This window comes from Sorex fumeus, unplaced genomic scaffold (assembly GCF_029834395.1).
Source record: "Sorex fumeus unplaced genomic scaffold, SorFum_2.1 ptg000187l, whole genome shotgun sequence".
Taxonomy (NCBI): domain Eukaryota; kingdom Metazoa; phylum Chordata; class Mammalia; order Eulipotyphla; family Soricidae; genus Sorex; species Sorex fumeus.
In genome coordinates, this window is record NW_026606244.1 from 352,153 (window position 1) to 365,822 (window position 13,670).

At 44.7% G+C, this 13,670-nt stretch overlaps 1 non-coding gene across 1 annotated transcript; it reads left to right on the forward strand.

Annotated features, from left to right (window-relative positions):
- The first annotated feature begins 572 nt into the window (after positions 1-572).
- Positions 573-691, forward strand: LOC130017299 (5S ribosomal RNA). The gene has a single exon (XR_008791377.1). It is a non-coding gene; the product is annotated as a 5S ribosomal RNA (ribosomal RNA).
- Positions 692-13,670: the final 12,979 nt, after the last annotated feature.

The following is a 13,670-nucleotide window of genomic DNA, read 5'->3' on the forward strand; positions in this document are numbered from 1 at the left end:
ATGATGGGGGCAGAGTGGGAGAGATGAGGGAACTGAGCAGGGATCGCTCCAGGCGAGGAGGGTCCATGAGGAAGGCAGCATGCCTGGGACTTCCCCCCTCCCCTCCCTGAACCTGGAGGGGGTTGCAAAAAGAGGAAGGAGGGTGATAGGGCTCCATCATTGTGTAACTGAAACCCAAGTACAAAAATTTGTAAGTCTACAACTGTACCTCATGGTGTTTCACTAATCACTGTAGCACTGTAGCACTATCCTCCCGTTGTTCGTTGATTTGCTCGAGTGGGCACCAGTAATGTCTGCATTGTGAGACTTGTTGTTACTGTTTTTGGCATATTGAATATGCCACGGGGAGCTTGCCAGAGCAGCATTGGCTATGGGGCCAGGGATGCACGTGCCTGCCCCTTCCTCCATAGGTTTTTGTCCAAACACCAGCCCTTGGCAGCCCCTTAGAGTATGGGTACTGGCTTAAAAAGTAAGTGATCTTAGGGACCTATAAGCCAGGCTTTTCCTTCTCAGTTTCAGAAGTAAAGAACCTTGCATATGATTTTTTAATCATTATTATCGACGTGATTACTGTCTACGGCCATACCACCCTGAACGCGCCCGATCTCGTCTGATCTCGGAAGCTAAGCAGGGTCGGGCCTGGTTAGTACTTGGATGGGAGACCGCCTGGGAATACTGGGTGCTGTAGGCCTTTGGCTAGTCCGAAAGTAGTGAGTGGTCGCAAGGTCAACCTAAAGTCAACCTGCAGCAAACTAAATAAGAAAAATAAAATAAAATTCAGTATGCTTTTCATATAAGATATTTTCCCAGCACCTCTCTGCTAGCATGGAAGAGTACTATTTTGGTGTTGTTTCTGTTGTTTTGGGACCACACCCAGCGGTGCTCAGGGCTTACTCCTGGCACTGTGCTCAGGGGCCACTCCTGAGTGGCCCCGCACCATCTCTCTGTCGTGACTATTTTACTGTTCTTTTTCTTTATTTTTTATTGTTTTGCTTTTTTGGGTCACACTCAGCGATGCTCAGGGGTTATTCCTGGCTCTGCACTCAGGAATCCCTCCTGGCAGTGCTTCGGGGACCATATGGGATGCTGGGGATCAAACCCAGGTCAGCGAACCCAAGTCGGCCGCGTGCAAAGCAAACGTCCTACCCGCTGTGCTATCGCTCCAGCCCCTGTTCTTTTTCTTTAAAGATGGGCTAAGTAAGGTATATTTTTCTCTCCCCTTAAATTGATCTTACCTTTTCCTGGTATGCTGGGAAGCATCTGGCTTCCATTCCTCTGAGTTTCTCTGAGGGAATTCAGAGATGTCTAAAATTCTGTCTGGGGTAAGGACAGGAAGGAACTATTGTTGACATTGGTTGGCTAATTTCAGCTCAAAATAAAAACAGTGGATTCAGGGGGTGGTAAAAAAACCAACAATCACACAGATTTTTTTTCCAAAATAATATCTGCATTGTAGCCAATTATCACTCCTCACTATATCTTTGCTTCCTCTTGCTCTGGCTTTCAACGTTGTCAGTTTTAAAAGTTTAAGGTAACCCAGCTGCTAGAAAACCTGCCTCACTAAAAAGGGGGAAAAAAAGAAGGGCAAAGAAAAAGGAAAAGTTCCAATCTTCTCCTGCACCCAGGCCCATGATGCTGCCACACACTGGGCAGGTGGGTAATTAGAGACAGGTCTTATGGGATTTGAGTTCAGCGGTCACCTGTGTAGGTATCTGTGTCACTGATGACAAAAGCCTCTCCAGGAGGCCAACAATCTCCCTGCATGGCTGGGTTTGGACTGAGAGCCTCTTGAGGTCTGAGGTGCCTGCCGTTGTTCTGACACAGTTACACACGAGTGGCAGTGAATAGATGTTTTCTTGACGCCAACAGACTATGAGTCCTCACTTTCTGTTTTTGAGAGAGTGAGAGAGAGAGAGAGTGTGAGAGAGCGAGCAAGAGAGAGAAAGAGCGAGCGAGCGAGAGAGAGAGAGCGAGAGAGAGCGTGAGATGCTCAGACAGATAGATCTTATTTTCGCCAGGCATTTTCTAACAGCTGGGTCTTTTACCTTGAACTTTTTTTTTCTTTTTGGGTCACACCCGGCAATGCACAGGGGTTACTCCTGGCTCTGCGCTCAGGAATTACCCCTCATGGTGCTCAGGGGACCATATGGGATGCTGGGAATCGAACTCGGGTCATCTGCGTGCAAGGCAAACGCCCTATCCGCTGTGCTATTGCTCCAGCCCCTACCTTGAACTTTTAAAGCTGACAATGTTGGAAGTGAGAGCAAGAGGAAGCATCGATATAGTGAGAGTATTAACTAGCTACAGTGCAGATATTATTTTGGAAAACATTTTCGTGGGATTGTTGATTTTGTTTTATTTTTTTCCTAATCTACTCTGTTTTTATTTTGAGCTGAAATTAGCCAACCAATGTCAACAACAGTTGATTCCTGTCCTTACCCCAGACAGAATTGATTTCCTCTACTTGCCCTCTGATTTTTCTTTTTTTGGGGTCACTTCCAGTAATGCTCGGGGTTTATTCCTGACTCTGAGTTTAGGGATCACCTTCTTTTATGTTTTGTTTTTGTTTCAGGGCCACACTCGGCATTGGTCAGGGCTTACTTTTCACTCTGTGCTCAGGGATAACTACTGGTGGGGTTCCAGAGACCATATGGGTCCCGGGGATTGAACCTGGATGAGCCCCATGCAAGGCAAGAGCCTTACCCGCTGTACTATCTCTTTGGCCCCCTCTGACTTTTCTTGAGGGTGTTGGCAAATGTAAATGTTTATTTTCCGGGCAATACATAAATTCACTTTGCATTTCCCATAGTAAAGACCCCACAGAGTCATCAAAGTATAGGTAACTGTTCAGTGGCATCAAATCACTGAAATATTCTCTGATTTTCCTAATCCTGTATCCTCATCTTCTGTTGTACTTTATTTTCCCCTTCTCTGTCTATGGGAGACTTTCAATATTCATGTTTCTCCAGATAGGCCCAGATGTTATTATCAATAAAATGGGGTGGGGGGAAATTAAAGGAATAAAACCAAAAAAATGGTGAAAATGGGTGGAGACAATCTTGACATTTTTGTTAAGAAATTTGTAAGACTGATCTGTTGAGAGGCTTCAACTGGAGATCCCTGGATTACTTCTGTCTTTCTTCTCTAGTATTCTCAGCATATTCACTTTCCTCCTGGGACTGGGGTCTATGTTATTGCATCAAGACTGTAGGATTTCTAGGCCTCACTTCCTCGACAGCCATATGGAGAGCCCAAGGTGCGTCCTTTTCTTCTCGATCATTTGACTCTAGGAGCGAAATTTTCTCTCCCAGAAATCCTTCTGAATTTCCCCTTTATCTTACTGGTTTGAACTGGGCCTCCCAGCTAGTTTGGTGGTACTTTAAAACCAATTTCTAGAAGGGTACAATAAGATTATTAGATTGATTAAGGCTTACTTCTGGGGCAAATCCCTCCCTCCCTCCCTCCCTCCCTTCCTTCCTTTTTATTTGGGTCACACCCAGCGATGCTCAGGGGTTACTGCTGGCTTTGTGCTCAGGAATTACTCCTGGCGGTGCTTAGGGGACCATATGGGGTGCCGAAGATTGAACCTGGGTCAACTGCGTGCAAGGCAAACGTCCTCCCCGCTGTACTGTCACTCTGGCCCCGTGGTGCCCTCAAAGAAGCAGGGCAGAAAGAGCTGCCACTGGAAGCAGCAGGGATATAAAACCAGGCTAGCCACAGAATTGTCCAGGCAGCTTCCAGGGGGCCCTCGAGGCCTTGTCCCAGTATTTTCCACCTTACACCTAGGGGCATTGTGCAATCCTGTTGTCTGGAGAATGCGTAGTTTTTCCAGGGAACATAGCTCCCCTGACCCTCATGATTCCCTAGTAGTCAGTTACAAGATGTTGATGGCATTTATAGAGCGATAGCACAGTGGGTAGGGCGTTCGCCTTACAAGCGGCCAACATGGCTGACCCGAGTTCGATTCCTCCGCCCCTCTCGGAGAGCCCGGCAAGCTACCGAGAGTATTCGATATGCCAGACACAGTAACAACAAAGTCTCCAATGGAGACGTTACTGGGCCCGCTTGAGCAAAATTAAAAAATTAAAAAAGAAAAAATATTAAGTGTGTGAGTATGTGTATGCATTTGGGGTGGGGAACTCTTGCTCTTCCTCTCTGCCAGTTCTATTCTTTAGAGGTGCTGCTGATAAAAATCTTACTGTTTGTCTTTCTAGACATTGTAGCAGCACATTTTTTTTTTTTAAAAAAAGAGCACCATCAGGACTTGCTCAGGGGAAGAAGTAACATCCTTGGAATTAAATCAGTAACTTTGGGCCCTTCTGAGTCTCTGGCCCCACACTGTGCAAGCCATCCAGGGCCAGTTCAGCCTTTGGCAATGCCCAGAGAACTTGACCAGAGGGTGTCTCTCTTGGACATAGTATAGTGGCTATTTAACAGTAAAGCACCAGACAATGATGAATTTTTCCGGGACATTGCACCCACTTTTATAAAACATATTAGTATTGTTATAAATCAATGAACATGCTTCCTAATCGCAATAATGCCCTTGAAATCTGTTAATCCTACCATCGAAGAATGGTATGCCAGAGCGTTGGCTGCCCTTGGCTTCACCTTGCACTATTAACTAACAAATCAGTTATTAGCTGCTGGTAATGACCAATTTTCGAGAGATGATTGCTTAAATATTGCCCACCTTGAAAAGAGAATTATTACTCAACCGAGAACTGCACCTTTATTTTCGACTCAGTAGAGCTAATGATTTTATCTCACTCCAGTGTTTCCCTCCCCCAGCGCCCCCACCCGACCCCTCTGCCTCATCTCTGCTCCCCCTGGCTGTGAGATGGGTGACGATCACACGGTTACACAACTGCTCCCTTCGCGGCCTCAGTGACATGGGACCAGGAAAAGTTCCGTATTTAATATTTATTCACCGAGCAGCCGTGGATGAAGACAGATGGTAATGAAATCAGTCTTGCTGAAAGTGACCACAATGATAATAGATTCTTTATGATGTCCAGGAATCCTGGACTCTTCGTCTCTGCTTAAATGCATGTTGGCGCCAACTGTGTCATCTTACGCCTTAGTATTCCTGTCATTCTCCTGACCTCTCCTTAGGCCAGAGCAGGCGGGCTGTGCCAAAGGCATCAATCTGTCTTTCTCCTCATATAAATGCTTTAAACACCTATAGCCACACATGACTCACCAGCTGAGATATTTTTTTCCTAATAGAAAAAAGGAGAAGATAGAATAAAGGAGTCCCTGGAGAGGGGGCCACTTGCCGGCCACTGGTGTCCAGGCTGGCTTGGCTTCTGCTGCCCTTGGCCTCTCACTGGTTCTTCTGAAGGTTCAGGGTATCCATTTGGAATGGTTGGGGATTTTTAGCATTCCTCCTGGGCAGACATCACCTTCTTTTGGTCCGGAATGAAACTAGGAGAGAGATTAGGGGTAGGGGGGAAGAGGGAGAAAAGGAGATATGCAAAACCAAGTCAAGTTGGCAGGGAATCGGAGCCCCTCTCAATGCAGGATGCCAAGGGGTGCCGATTGCAACTGAGGCTAGCAGCATCCTGGGGCAGGTGGAGCTTTGGAGCAATCTGGCAGCCCCTTTTAGTAATAAGAGGTAAATCATTCTGACGTTTCTTGCTCTCTGGAGCATTAATCATGTTGAATTCTTTTGTTATTGTGGGGTCTGGAGCAAGTGTAATTCTAGAGGAATTCTATTGTAATCCAGTATTAATTATTCTCTGTTTTACGGTGCCAAAAACCTTTCTCTGCATTTGTTTGCTTGTATGTCAGTTATTAACTTTCGTTAGCACCTAACTCTAGCTGTAGAACTCTCACTTCTCTCTCTCTCTCTCTCTCTCTCTCTCTCTCTTTCTCTCATTCTCTGCACCTCGAGTATTGGAAATTGTCTTTTTTTCTTGGTTCAGAACTAGGACAGCTCACATAGTAAGGAGGACTTGACTGCACTAAAGCACCAAGCCACGGGAGGTGAGGGTGATAAGAAAGCTGACTGCTGTGACTTTGAGGAACCCTGAAAGGCTGTTTTTCCACACGTCCACTCTGCCCAGGTCGTGGTACCTCTGTGCAACTTAAAGAACCTCCAATTTCTCCATTAAAATAGCCTTGACTTCCCGGGACTGGTGTGGCAATCAAAGAACAAACAGCGCTCTCTCTGGCGCTGCCCATGGCTGCCTGGGGAGGGGATAAATCCCCTGTCCTATGATGGGATTGTCCTCAGTGAGTGTCCCTGCCTGAACATAGGATGATGGGGCGGATGTGGGGGATTCAGGATATTTGCATAGAGACCATGTGTTCTACACCCAGAGGCCTGCCTGCCTCTGGGCTCTTCCCAGAATAGGCTCTGCAACAAAGGAGGGTCAGGGGCTAAGGTTCTTGGCTTTTTGCTGGTAAATAATGAATGTTGCACCAGCTGCCGGCAGACTCTGAAACCTTCTGTTTTGAGATGCAGAAGGAGAATAAAAATAAAGCACAAAACTCAATATGCATTTATCTCGTCCATCATCTTTAAATAGCTCCCTTCAGATTTCGAAAAAGGTAACTTTATCCTCTTTCCTGGCTGAAGCTCCACATCTTGCAGGACTATGGGCCCTGGATTTTGACCTGGTATAAAAAGCAGTATATTTTTATGACCTGGTAACAGTCACATTTCTACGCCATAAAATATTAAAACAGGCATGACAGTGCCTTTAAGATCTTTGAGGCAGGTGCTATCAAAATGCGCCCCTTTATTATTTATTTATTTGATCCTTTCTGGATAGTGAAGCTTAAATGCTTTTCAGGCCAAATAATTAAATTCCATTATGGAAAGTGGGGATTGTTGGCAAAAGGCGCTTACTCTGGCTATTAGACCCTTGGAGTCCCCAGGGGAACCCCATGGAAGGGAATAACAACGCTGGCTTCTGTTTTCGTGGCAGAGAAGCAAGCAGTAAGACCTGGGCGGGGGCCGGAGGAGTAATTCTGCATAAGGCACAAAATGGGGAGAGGCTGTTGGAGACCTGCTTTCCTAGCCAGCTGCCTCTGAGGGGTCACAAACTGTGGCCTCCCGAATCAGACACTGTTTTGTTGTACAACCCAGGAGCTGAGAATAGTTTTATGTTTCCGAATGGTTGAGGGGAGTTGGGGAGGGTGTCAGAAGTCAAAGGAAGAAGACTATTTTGTGATATGTGACAATCATATAAAATTCAAAGCTCATTATTCATAAGGACTTTTTTAGTCAAACTCAACTTATTTCCATGTTCTCTCCGGCTGCCTTTGCATCGCCGCAAGTTGAGTGGCAGTGACGGAGACCAGGTGGCTGCAAAGCTGAGAATGCTGATGATCTGCCCAGATTATAAGTATTTGTAGGAAAAAGTTGCCAGCTCTGATCCTAGGGGAATCTGGAACTTGGGCTCTGGGAAGAATAGCCTTGGGACTGAAAGAGTTCAGACTCGTTTATGCTGTTCATGCTTTTGGATTTTGACTCTTACTGTTGATGGACTCACTTGTTTCAGGCCAGTTAAAGGGAGGCAGGTTTATGTTGAAACATGGGTTTGAGCTCTCATAACCTTTTCCCCAAAATGTAGCTCCCAGGTTGCAAACTTGGTGACATCCTTTTCCTCTTTGTCTTCTACTCTTCATCGTCTCTTTTGCTTTCACCCCAACTTATGCCATGACTATTTCCCTTAGTATTTGAGAAAAAAAATCTCTTAAGCAGTATATCTCCATACTTGTCCAGTAACAGTTCGATCTTCATGTAACTACTTGTTCATCATTTAAAACGTGAAACCAGGGGCTGGAGAGATAGTACAGTGGATAGGGATGCTTGCCTAGCACGTGAGCAGCCTGGGTTTGAACCCCAGCCCCCCATATGGTCTCCTGAGTGCTGCCAGGAGTAATTTCTGAGGGCAGAGACAGGAGTAACCTCTGAGCAATCACTGTGTGTGGTCCCAATACAAAACAAACCAATAAAAACCCCAAACCAGATCATATAACTAATAATATATGCACAGATATATGCTCTATTTCATTCTAGGCTCTGGTCCTTTCCTTGCCTACTCTTTCTGGCTTAGCCAAAGGACCCCTAACACAGATTCTGAAATTCTAGCTGTCTTGCCTAATTCTGAGACAAGTTGAGGAACATGATTCACATATTATTCAAATTGCCCACATTCTGTGGGGATTTGCCTGAAATCAAGCTGTGGCTTGGCTTCTCCCTCTTACCAGTCCTGCTTCTTTCCCTTGAGCATGTATCCTGTTCCCAGGCCAGCTTTAAGTATCCCTACCTAATACACAGTTTCTAATTATAGAGAGACACATGAAAGACAGATATCTTGGAAATTTGTAAAATCAACCACTCTGGCAAAGGTAGTGATCCACACTTTTATAAATGAGTATATGAGTTGTATGGATAAGACAGGAGTGTCTTCAAGGGCCCCTGCAAATTGAGACACTGAGTGAACTTACATTTTATTTTTATTTATTTTTTGGACTCATCTGGTTGTGAACTTAACTCCCTGGCATCTGTGCTCAGGAATCACTCCGGTAATGCTCGGTGGTGCTGAGGATCGAAACTAGCTGGGCCATATGCAAGGCCTTACAGCCTTCTTATGTCTGTAAATTCTTTCTGATTCACTAACATTTTGAAGTGCTCAGTTTGTTCTTATTAAAGGAAAGAAAAGAGGAATTTAGAATGTCCCAATCTGGGCAAGGAATATGAAAACACACAGACCTAAAAGATTTGATTTTATGGACCAGAACAGGGGTCATGGAGCTGGCTGAGGGTGGGGAGGATGATTTCCTACTTCAGAAGTTCTGTGTCAAGGTCCATCCGGCAGATGTGCTAAGTTCCTCGGTAACCCTTGCCAACAGGACCAACTGGTTATCATCAGGACGGGATATCCAGTCCTCTTTATCCTGCATATGCTGGCAGCTTGTTGAAAATCATGATGCCCTCTGCCAGATGGTTCAATTAGTCAAGATTCTGATAGAGCCAAAGGGAACTTTCTTTTGGCCCCATCCGTTCAAGTCAGCCAACCATTCAGAGTTGGGTGGGGATTCAGAGAAGAGCACATTTCCCCAGCCCCCTTAGTGTTATTGGAGTGATTACTTTTTGATGGGCTTCTGGAGGAGGTTGCCTGCCAGCGTGGTGTATATGTTGGACGGTTCCAACAGGGAGAAGAGCTTTTCTTCCAGTCGCCTGTTTGGAATGAACAAAATGCTAAGAGCTGTGACAACCATTGCCCATCCTCTGCCTCGGTATGCTCCAAGGCAAAGCAACCATACTCATTCCCAGTCTCCGGTATCTTGGTGCTACCTGAATGCCCTTACTTGAGTGATACATGGAATTAATTCCACATAGCCTCCCTAGCGATTATCATGTTAATGAGGCAGATTGATAACTCTAGAAGGAAGAAGCCATACCAACTGGCTTCTTCTGAGAGCTCCAACTACTGCTTCATTTTCCAGAGGGCCTCAGCACATTGGCACCAGCCACAGGATTAAAAATGGGAAAGGTTTCGTCTGGTGCAACCTCCTCATCTTACCTGGAGGGAAGTTAGAGCTTAAATCGGTGACATGATCCGTCTGGAGGGAATCTTGTTGGTCTCATAAACTAGAAGCTGATTGAATAAAACAATTTTCTATTACAACCTCTTATTTTAAGGGGGCAATTCTGTGTTAAGAAAATGAGAATAAACAGCGTGGTCTTGTTAACAGACAACACCGAGTTCAAATCTAGACTTCCCTATGAGTGTTATTGGGGTAAAAAACTTAAACTCCCTGAGTTTTCGCTCTTTACTCTTAAAACCAGAACAGCACTAGCTTCATGGCAGGGGAATTAACAGAGAAAACAATCTGCAGAAAGTGGGTAGCACAGAGTCGGGCCATAATAAAGACTACACAAATGTTCTTACTGCCTTATTTTTCTCCTGAAGACATAGAGCTCATTACTGGCAGACCTGACTTTGAGTCCTTATTAATTCTGGTTTGGTATTCCTTTTACTCCACTTTCGTTTATTCCCTAACTGTGTTCAGTCTGAACAATTTTCCTCTTGTGACTGAGTGGGTTCATAGTGTTGTCTGACTGTAAATTTCAGAAAATTAGCAACTGGAGGATCAGGATTAAAAATAATTGCAAGGAAAGACCCAGAGAATGAAGCGATTCATTCCAGATAGAGAGCAGCAGGAATGATTGATGATGGGGAATGGCTATTGATTGATTAATGAAGTCAATAAATATTTATTGCCCCCCACCCACCTACCCACATTGCCTGGAGCACCAGAATAAGTCCGAGGGAAGGCAGATTTGGTCCCTGCACTGACCAAGTCACTCAGTGGGTCAAGGGGGATTTGGGCTTAACAACCAGATGGTAAATAATAGACAACACGACTGACTTTAACTCTCTTGATCTTATAAAGATATAGCTAAGTAGATGTTGAATGGGACTTGCCATAGAGAACCACTGCCACTGTCCTCCCGTTGTTCATCGATTTGCTCGAGCGGGCCCAGTAACATTGTGAGACTTATTACTGAGTTTGGCATGTCGAATACGTCACGGGGAGCTTGCCAGGCTTTGCCGTGCAGGCGAGATACTCTCGGTAGCTTGCCGGGCTCTCGGAGAGGGGCGAAGGAATCAAACTCGGGTCAGCAGCAAAAGCTGAAAATGTGACTTTAATTAGATTCAGGAAATATATTTGATGATAGATGGATTACTAGTTATGAGGGTTTAAGAAGGACTTTTGGAAGTTATTCCCAAACTTCGAGTTGTCAAAATCCACAGGCTATACATCTCTATATCTATCTATCTATCTATCTATCTATCTATCTATCTATCTATCTCAGTCAGGAAAATTTGAGTTGTCAAAATCCATAGGATCTAGGATCCTTCCCCCCCACCTCCCTCATATATCTAAGTCAGGCTAGCTTTCACCATTGAGCACTTAGCAAGTACCAGGTATTATTCTGGGCCCTTTTAAATGCAGTGTCTCACTTAATCATGGCAGAATGGGATGGCCTGCTTTAACATCACCCTGTTCTTTTAGATAAACAAGAATTGAGGTGCCCTGAGAAATGGGAAAAGTGAGCTGAGTTTAGACATAGGGTTTAGATTCAGACAGTCTGACTGGAGCCTTGGCGTTAAAACACTCCTGGGGCTGTGTCATTTTGGAGTGAGGCTCATCTCACAGGTCAGCCCTGCAGCCCACAAAGCAATGCACTTAGCAGATACTGAAAACTTCCATAAAGCGATTTCCTTGCCTGTAAAATGGGTTTGGTCCTGGCACCGTGCTGAGGATCAAACATGGCAATAGGGTGAAAATTCATGGTTAATTTGGTAGACAGGTTGAGTGAGTGACTCTTGTTTATTTGGGGGGCTTTCCCATTTTTCGCTCTGAAAATACTGTCGCCTGGGAAATCTCTTAGTTCCAGGCACATCAGGACTGTTGGCATCCTCCAGGCAAGCCCCATACCATCTTGCAGAATATTTAGGCAAAGCGATAACAGGTTTTGGAGACAGGAAGCTGTTTAAGGCAGCAAATAAATTTCGGTTGATGTCGAAGCCTTTGTCAACTGTGTGGGCTGAAAGGCTTCAGAGATAAAGCCTCTGAGAAAAGTGGGGGAGTAAGACCAGAGTCCAGGAAGCAGGATGCTTGCCAAGCTTTGGGATGCATGCCTCAACTCTGTAAGGCTCAGCTCACAGCCTGTGGAAGGGTGTTCAGATCTGGGGGTGACAGGGGAGGAATTGAGAAGAGAATCCAGGTGGGAAAATTGGCCATCTTGGACCTCTCCAAGTATGGTGCTTCCACCTTTTACAGAAAACAAATCTTGGTGGGTTTAAAGCTGATTTTTGCCATTGGCTAACTGTGTGGCACTGGGTGAGTTATTTCACTTCTCCACTCCCTAATTACTGCATCCATAAAGTGGGATGACGTATCATTTCTAACCTCTTGTGATGCTGTGAAGATGAAGAAGAAATTGTACCCGACACAAGGAAGCACTCAATAATTGTTAGTCACTGCTACTGTGACTACTACTACTATGATTACTAATTATTCTACTAGGGTAGAGCTTCTAGATTTTGCAAATAAAAGTGCAGAAAACCCAGTTTGTACCTGAATTTCAGACAGACAATAAATATTTGGTAGGACTTAGAGACAGTAAAGAGTTATTCATTGTCTTTGAAATTCAAGAAGAAACTGGACATTATGCTTCTTCCCCCATTCCCTCCCCTCCCCCGAGCTGTGTTAAAGTCATGATGAGACATCCTGGTTTTCCCAGGTCTGAGGGATTTCCTGGGATGAGAACTTGTGATCTAAAACCCAGACAATATGCGTGATGGGCTAAACACTGATAGGACCTTATCCAGGTAGCAGTTCGGGTACTTTTTGGTCAGTTTTAGACTCAAGTGCTGGTAACAAGAATTCTTTAGAGGAGACTCTGTTGAGAAGTGGTGAGAGAGTCTTGGCTGTCTTAATCACTCCCAAATGAATTTTCAATAGCTTGCTACTTGTAGAATGAAGATATAATAATTAGTGCATATGTCTATGTAGCACAAAATGTGGTTGTCTGTGTGTTGAAATTAATCTGCTTAGAGTCAAGTACATATGCCAAATCCACTTTGCAGTCACAGTTGGTTGTTTTTGATAAACCATGTAGATGAAGTTGGTTGACCTTTCTTATTTAGTGTTTCACCATCTAAAGAAGGGAGGCAGACCACGAACCCCTGAGAATTGGGAGAAATCACATAAAAATGTGGAAGAGGCCCATTTCGACCCTTTTTCTTTGTAGAGTTTACTTTTGTCTCATTTAGAATATATGAAATATACACACAGTGGCTGACTATAAGTGAGGACCATATAAAGAGTGATAATAACTAAATGACCACATACATCAGCCAGTCTAAGAACTAGAATACTATTAATCATTTACAAATACAAGAGTGCCCTTCTTTGTCACTGATACACAGGGTTCTATTGGATACACATATTCTGACCAATTTATCCATGAGACTCTTGTGGGACATTTACTTTGCTTCTTATCTTCACCCCATGTTCTCCTGGCATACAGGGGCAAGTGTCTAGCTACTACGTTTAAAAGAAGACTCACTGGATTGTAAAGAAGACCTCTTCCACCCTCTCCCCCACCCCCCCGCCTCAGATTGTTTCTCTGTGCTTATGGATGTTGTGTGCTGGAGTTGCTCATCATCCTTCCCGACACTTGGATTGGTCAGACTTGCAGGTTTGGCCTCTCTGGTAACTATGAGATAGTCTCTCACTGAAATGAACAATTTTATTCTTACTGGGACGGAGTGATAGTACAGCATGTAGGGCACTTGCCTTTCACGCGGTCAACCCGGGTTTGATCCCTAACATCCCATATAGTCCCCCAGAGCACTGCCAGAAGTGATTCCTGAGAGCCAGGAGTTGCCCCTGAGCATTGCCAGGTGTGTTCAAAATCAACCAATCAACCAAACACACCCCTCCCACACCAAACCCTCAAACTTTTCTTATTACTTGGTTGGGACTACCATTGTTATTCATTGTTCCCTAGTGAAATGCCTGCTCAAGACTTCTGTAAAGTTTCTGTTTTTATCGTTTCTGTAGCCAAGACCTCTTCCCAGTAAGACTTTTCTTGCAATTCTCCCTTGAAGACTTGTATGTTACCTGTGTGTATG